Source organism: Monopterus albus, unplaced genomic scaffold, assembly GCF_001952655.1.
Source record: "Monopterus albus unplaced genomic scaffold, M_albus_1.0 scaffold34.1, whole genome shotgun sequence".
Taxonomy (NCBI): domain Eukaryota; kingdom Metazoa; phylum Chordata; class Actinopteri; order Synbranchiformes; family Synbranchidae; genus Monopterus; species Monopterus albus.
This window is the reverse complement of record NW_018127914.1, coordinates 3,227,800-3,236,081: the sequence shown is the minus strand read 5'-3', so window position 1 is coordinate 3,236,081 and position 8,282 is coordinate 3,227,800. Positions and strand designations below refer to the sequence as shown.

At 39.3% G+C, this 8,282-nt stretch overlaps 1 long non-coding RNA gene across 1 annotated transcript; it reads right to left on the bottom strand.

Annotated features, from left to right (window-relative positions):
* Window positions 1–240: 240 nt before the first annotated feature.
* LOC109958766 (uncharacterized) lies at window positions 241–5,730 on the bottom strand. Its single transcript, XR_002274724.1, has 3 exons — window positions 5,107–5,730; window positions 4,160–4,306; window positions 241–3,847 (listed from the first exon to the last, which is right to left on the bottom strand). It is a non-coding gene; the product is annotated as an uncharacterized LOC109958766 (long non-coding RNA).
* Window positions 5,731–8,282: the final 2,552 nt, after the last annotated feature.

Here is an 8,282-nt window from a genome sequence, read left to right as displayed (position 1 = left end):
AAGGCTAACATTACATCCAGCGCCATGAACTACAGTAAGTATGCTCTTCATTAGACATGTTGTTGGATACAAAGAAAGGACATTGAGCTAAATGAGTATAAAATCCTTCATTACTGCCAGAAACTCTGATTTTCTCATTTAATTACATTTACCTGGATGCAGAATAGTTTCACATCTGTTCTGTTTTAAGCCTAACATTAATGCAGATGAACAGATGTGTTTCCCACAGCCAACCTTATCTGAGGGATGAAGACAAGAGACTCTTGTTCATCAGATGAGATGTTTATTTCATAATTTAGTAGTGTTTCTTCTCTCAGTGGAGATGACACATCCCTTTAGGTGTTTCCTGTTAACAGAATATATTTACACATTTACAAATGTTTGTTTCACATCATCTGAAAGACATGTATGGTTTATATCAGGGCAGAGTCTCTCCTTCTAATCACACTCTTGATTTGGTTAGAACATTGAACACAATGTGAATTTTGTCAGTACAGCAGCCTCTGGACTGAGGTTACAGAGCACCAGCAAATTAACAACAGCACACATTCATATTTAGAGTTCTAAAATGTAATGATTCCTGATACTTTTGTTTTTCCATTGCAGCACATTGACTTGTCAGTGTGCAGTGTGACAGACCTTGTCAAGACTATATTTCAGTGGTTTTCTAATCTCTGTACAACCACATCTACAGTTTGTGTGCACACGGCATGCTGCTGTCTCAGAGCTAGAAATGCAGCCACTGCAAAAGCTCTGACTGGTTATGTTACAGTGAGAGTGGGTTCACAAATAGATGGTTTACCCTCATATCAGGCTGTTAAGTGGAAAAAAGCCAGGCACTAAAATATTTTTAGAATCAAAAGCAAACATTACAGATATTAAAGTTTTCTTTAACATATTTTGAAAGTGCATGTATTAATTTTCTTGTTGAGAGCTCAAAGAGATCGATACCATTCTCATACCTCTGAGTATGCATTTGTATCTGGAGCCAGAGTCGATTAGCTTAGCTCACCATGGGGTGTTATCCAAATCTTGGCAAGAAAGCTAATATGGTTTTTTTCCCAGAATGTCAAACTATTCTTTCATGTAATGCAACACACCCAAGAGCCCAAAACATGGCAGCAAAAACAAGTGAAATCACTTCTGCTGTCTCTGCATGCGCATGGATGCGAGTGGTGAAAAGCCCTGCATGGTGAGTTCAGCCCTGCTGTAAAACATGCCTAAGCCAACCTTTAATATGAAAGCCTTAAGATCACATTGTCACTGCAGTCACATTGACAGGGATGCATATAATTACATGATGCCAAACCTGCACAGCAGCAGCAGCAGCAGCTGGAATGACGTCTAGAGTATCTTTGTGTTGCTGCTGTGTGATATTACAGACAGGTGCCACAGCTACCATTATGCATTTTTATTAGGATATGTACCATAACAACAGCAGAATGTAATCTGTTCTATAAAGCAGCCTTTAATATTATGCTCAGCCATGTCCCTGTATACTACAGCATATTTACTCATCTGATTTATGGCAACAGAAATGTCCCTTTAGTAGCATTTATTGCCAGTTTTTTTTTTTTTTTGCTCAGTTATTAATGCTTCAAATTCCCATGCTGTTACACATATCACAGTGTTATGAAATATAGAGGAAGTATAACTTTATTGCACTCTGGCTGACAACTCCTGGGAAGTAAAAGGAAGCTTGTAATGAAGCCAGGTGTCTATGAAACCCCAAGAGGTGAGAGATTAATATGAGATTGCAAATGCAGGGCACATCCAGGTCAACAGGCAATCAGGCTGCATGATGTCTCTGATACTGGAAAGACAATTTGGCCACAAGTTTAATAAAATGAAGCAGCTCACAGGGACATCACTCTGAGGTGAAATGGTGCTCCAGGATGCTCTGGTGTGAGATATTTGAGTTCAAGACCTTGGTAAGAGCACGTACACATCTATCATGAAATGGAAGACCAACTGCCTATGACTCAAACTGTGTCATGCTCAGATCTTGAGGTTAAGGTTTCAGCAATAAAGAAAAAGAAAAACCCAGACAGAGAGCAACTTCTTATTAGGCATGAGCCTTTCAGCGCTACATTAGTAGGATTATTACTAGTGGAAGTGCACCTCATTAGCTAAATGTTGTACTTATAACATTGCCTTGTGCATACAGAAAATGCAATGGGTGTCAGAGCAACTTAAATGTAGGGTTGGCGATTCTTTTCAGAAGCATTTTTTTGTTGCTTATCTTGAAATTCTCATTTCATCCCACTTGCAATGCACTGACAACATAAAGAATAAAATCTGTCATGTGTGGCAGCAGGTCTTCCCCTTTAGGACATACAGCCTTATAGGTAATATTGTTGTTCATGCCAGAAGTTGCTACATGCATGTAATATGAGAGCGAGAAGACCGCCGGATGGAACAGACTCCTTTTACATGCAGCCATGGGTGGGGAAAACACCAACAGTAGTCAGCTCTAACTGTATAGATAGGACTGACTACTTTAAAAATTGACCTTCCTCTTACTGGTTTTTCCAGGATTGCCAACCCTACCTTTAAGGAATGTGAAAATTACAAAAGCTTTGACCTGCAATACATGACAACAACACAGGTTGATTATGATAAAACCACACACATGTCAAATGATTCTATTTGTCCATTACTTTTGAACATAGCCCAAAAGGAGCAAGTTGACATTTTGGGAAATAAGCTTCTTCGTTTTCCTGTGTAGTGTTAAATGAGAAGACTGATCTTACTCTCATGTCTGTACACTAAATATGAAGCTACAGTCAGTAGCTCGTTAGCTTAGCACAACGAGCTGGGAAAGCCAAAGAATAAAAACGATAAATAGTGGTCTTACGGGATGTTATATTTTTCTAGGTCCAGAATAATGACTTCTCAGAGACTTGTTGTTGGAGGCCAAAGTGTCAAAGAAACACCCCTCTTAAATCACAAATTGTCATTTTACATTTTTGTTTTTCTGCAGATTCTGAAAAAAGATATAATGTGTTCATTAGTGACATTTGGATTTGTTTATAGGTGGAGTTTGTTTCCTTCTGACAGACCCAGGATAACTGTTTACACTGTGCTAACAGATACTGGCTCAAACATGACATTTACTTCAAATTTACCCTCCAGACATGAGACTGGTATTGATGTTCTCATCGAACTCTCAGCAACGAAGCAAATGAGCATATTTCCCAAACTCTTTTTTTGTGTCTTCCCTTCCTTCATCTGTTTTGTTCGCTCATGAGCTGTGCTGTTGTTGATTAAACATCTTCCCCAAACATAAAGTAAAGCTAGTATCATTTTTGCTTCATTGAAAGCCTATAGGCATAAATGACTTTTGAGCATCTACGAATCTGGACGTAGGCATCATTAGCTTGTCTCCACTAGTCAGACTGTACCGGCCGACATGCCCTCTGATTTTAGAACAAGGCTGAGTCAATCAGGTTTCACAGTTTGCACAAGCATAAAACTGAAGGATGAATGGTCACAGTTTCCAAATTATTTAGTCTAATCAACAACATTGGTTCTTTTGCCGTAGTGCAGAAAGAGAATTCAATACTTTTGTAAAATAAGTTCTACCAAATACACTTTTAAGATTTCAGTTTTCTTTGGTGAGAAGTAAAATCAGAGGAGACGCCAACCAAACCACACCCTATGGAGCCTTGCTGACCTGACCTAGTGGAGACAAGACATATTATTTGTCCTTCCTTGTGACCGCATTCGGTTGCCTATCCTGTGGTGAAACCCTCTGGAGTACCAGCAGGCCAGAGAAGGTCAGAGAGATGCCAACCCACCACAGCGTTATCTGGGCTTCACCAAAAATCAACTGGCCCAGGAACGCCTGCAACGAGAAAAAAAACAGGGTTTCTCAGTCATAGGAAATTTATCTTTACAGTTCAATTTAAATAGGATAGGATACATCCAACAAGAAGAAGCCTAAATCATTGCACCAAGTTATTTCTGAATATAGTACAGCCTAGTTTCTAAAATAAAGCAGCTCATATAAAGAAGACAGGATGTAAGGTCACCCTGAAATCACTGTAACTTAGTAGCAATGCTATAATAATAATCAGGATAATAATAATAATATTATATATAATAATATGACAAAATATGTAGAGTAGGAAGACCTGTGAAGGAGGTTGCTACTTACAGAAGATATGAAGTTGGAGGCGGTGGTGGTCACAGTGGTGCGGGTGGAGGAAGAAAAGTACCTGAGTGCTTTTGCAAGGAAGGTCCACATCACAGCATTGCAGGTGAAAAGCAGGCCACCACACAGCAGCCTCAGAGGAATATGGAGCTGAAAAACAGAAACCCTTTTATTTACTAAAAACTGATTGTGTGGACTTGACTGTTTAACCCTATGACAGAAGTAAAAAAAAAATATATATGTATATGAAACGTTAATTAAATTGAAACTGAATTGAAATGAAGACTCCAAGATGGTCATATTTTGTAGATGTCCCATAATGACTTAAAATCTTGACTTTTCCTACAGAAAAGACAGTGTCTAGTTTAAATTTTGCAGACCCAAATTATATTATGTAGCAAACCTGGGGCTTTCGGGGCCCCTACACTTCCCCCCTTTGCCCTGTTGCTGATTTGATGCAGAACCCGATAGTGCATCTTAAAAGCATTGTCTTGCATCCACCTGCAAACCTGACTGCTATTTTAATTCTCCTTCAGATCAAAAATCACACTTGACATTTCCACTACTTAAGGCTTCAGTCAGCTGCCTGCAGATGTTTCTGACGTCACCGCCAGCAGCAAAAATGTGTGAAGGTCATGCAATAAGAAGCCCGCCTTTCTCCGCGCCAACAAATCCACGTAATCACTACCAAGCTTATAAAATACCGCGATAACAGACATACACACTGTCACGAGCCGCAATGTCATTTAGCACGCGGACACAGCACGAGAACACGGCTGCATGGGCTCCCCCGTGTGATGCTGCTGATGCTGAGGGAGCCAGGGAGGAGAGGAGAGGCGGGGACAACCCTCAACTTCTTCCGTGAGAAATCACCCCGCTTGCAGGCGTGTATTACTGCATTATTCGCAGCCACCCTCACTGTGTTAAAGTTGACTGTGGCTATGCCTCACCCGGTCACAGGCAGTTGTTTCGTCCGCTTGTCTAAATTTCCGCTGCTCGCCCCACGTCCGGAGTCCGGTTTCACAGACTCCCTTCAGATAGTCGGCTCCCAGGGATAGTTTGGCCGAAGACGAGGCCACGGCCCCGAGGAAACCTGCCAGCAGTGCATAGAAAACTCCCGGGAACATGTTGATGATGACAGTCGAGGCACATAATTTTCTAATCCATCTCTACATTTCTGTTGGTGCTGGTCCGGTATGAGCTGCGTGCATGGTTATGTGTGTCGATGGACACGTTTTCTTGCATTTACTACGACAGCCGGACGATGGCAGTACATGGTCAACCCGGAACAGTGCAATGGTTGGATTAAAATACGCCCGTTGCATTCTGGGAATTGTAGTTTTATGATTTTACAACCGTAATGAATCAAGAATGACTTCAAAGCAGCATTAAAATGCCTTCAAGCATGCTGGAATCCTAATAAATGTTTTAATTTGATTTATATAAAAGATTTAAATACTTCTTTTACCACTGTGTCATTCTCAGATAAATGTAGTGTACAATATTTCCTTCTGAAATGTAGGTCAGTAAAGGTCTAAAGTAACAACAACAACCAAATTCTCAATTAAAGTAACAAAAGAAATAAAATCCCCTGTGGTATTCTGGAAATTGTAGTTCCATTATTTTATGCAGCAATATGGAAGACCAAAAGTATTTCACTTATGTTTAAAGTAACATAAGTGAAATACTCAGTGTACAATCAATTCTCACTGGAAGCAGCAATAATGTGTCCTGAAATGTGCTGGAATCATAATGAACATAATATTTTAATTATATATTTTGATGAAAAGAAAGTCATATTAAGTAGAATTTGACATGAAATCCCCCCACCCATGCTTTTGTTCAATTAATGCAGGGCAGACCAGGGGACAATCAATACTAATGTCCCTGTCCCTGAGTGTGGGTAGAGGGCAAAGCGTGACATTTTGTGACATATTTTGATCCAAATTGCTTGAACTGCGGGGAGGAACCTCTCTTCCCTTTTGGTGAGCTGCACTATGAAGAGTCATTACATTAGAACACCCTGGATATAAAGGGAATAGATGGGAGGAGTATGTGTGTATAGCTAGGAGATGGTTACACATGCACACCCACACATGATCCATTCCCTTTCCTGTGTGCTGTATACAGAAAGATGAGCCTGTCAGGGAGGGGGAGCCAGAACAAGAGTAAATTATTCTCCTAATTAGGAATAGAAAGCCACTGTTATGAATGTATGGACCTATAATGGCTTATTCAGAGCACAGTAATAAAAACAAGAGTCAAGAAGAAACAAACTTTTGTTTATCAGACTTGGCAGCTGGACACTTGCCTGTAGATGATGAAGACAGAATGGAGACAGCATTGAGCTATTTAATGTTGATCTTACAGTGATAAATATATAGCATGGCTCAATGCCACATGCCATAGTATGTATAGCCTAACATAGTTTTAAATTCATGAGATGGGCTGTTATACAAATACACAAAACAAACTATTTTGATTTTATTTTTATACTAATACTTTACCAGTTTTTCCTAAGTAAAATTATGAATGTATGGTACTTGTATTGAGTATTTCTATATTGTGGTATTGTTAGTTAGGTTTAGTTTTGTCTCAGACAAGCCAAACATAAACCAAAGTCATTTTTCTGGCCAGCAGGTGTCAATAACGTGCTTTAGAGAAATACATCCACATTCACACTGGCTAGCTGTAGATGCACATCATTAGGTTGGGACCTGTGTATAAGTATTTCTTTGCTGTGTGTTAAGGCAACAGTTAGTTTGAAATAAAATCTGCTTTTCTTGTTGATGAATTGATGACTTGTCATTATGCCATAATTGCAGCTTTGAATGCATCATGTTAAATTATTAATTCATTTTAACTAAGAGGGTGATCGCAGAGTGCTCTAAGGAAATGATGAAAAATAATACAACCCAGGGCTAAAAGAAGCGCATAATAATGTATAGCCTTAGCTTGTGTGTTTGTGTGTCATCTGTGTGTGTTTCCCTGTTATCTGAAGAAGAGGTTATTAGAATAGTGAGCAATGACAGTGTAGAAGAGAAGTGTTGTTTCTGTCACATCGTCCTATGCTCAGATCTCAGTGAAACAAGTGGAGTCATTAGCAGTTGTATCCAGTTTCCAGCCTGAAGCGCATCTGAGAAGCACAAGTGTCAAGTTAGAGAGCTAATTGGATTCTTTGTGCTGCTCTTCAAGTGGGCAATAATTGAGCCCACAGAGAGCTTTAGTGAAACTTTTATTGAAGGTCTGCCACTGCCTCTCTGTGTCTGTGTCTACCTTTTATACTTTTGGACCTATAAGGTGATTTAATAAGTGAAAAATTCTTCCACAAAGTGTAGGGTTCATTAGTTTAACAACTTTTTCTATGACCTTTAACTCAGTTGTTAATTGCTTGCAGACAAAAATAGATTTTGACAAATTCAAAGAAAGATTTAGTCAGAAAAACAGTAGCAAAATTGACTCTATCTCCTATTACACATATTTCCCCTTCTGTTTTGCATATATTTTTATAATACCTTTTCATTTTATCTCAAGATGCAGTAAAACACTTTAACGACCCTTTCCTTAACAAATCATTTTGCCTTTCGCATTATGGAGCCAGACCAGTTTTGATCATTTTTTAGCAAACACCAACCATATCATCCCATTTGAAGGGCATATTCAGTTGTCAGCACAACAACAAATATGTTTCAGTAGGGGCAAACACCACCTACCAGTAGGGCAAAAGACTCCCATATCATATCACTGGTACATGGTAAAATTAATAACAACCTTAATGTTTTCTATCAGAACCAGTGCTCACTTACTGATCCATCATTTATACCTATATACTAGGGGTGTAAACAACTAGCTCACTGTTCCCCAACACTGATTACATTACAGAACAATCACAGCCCAACAGAAGAGTTTACGCTTGTCTCCTAGGTCAAACAAGTTTCTTTTCTGAGAGACATTTAATGAAGTCATGTTGGCAAGGCAGCAGAGTTTGCAGCCAGCAGATAAAATGTTTCCAGAACAAACAGGCTTGAGATAATCTCAGTTTTTGTGGTTGCCAGGAACAATTAGGCCAGGTGAAACGCTAATCTGATCCAGCTGTTTGTGATGTCAACACAGAATCAAACAAAGG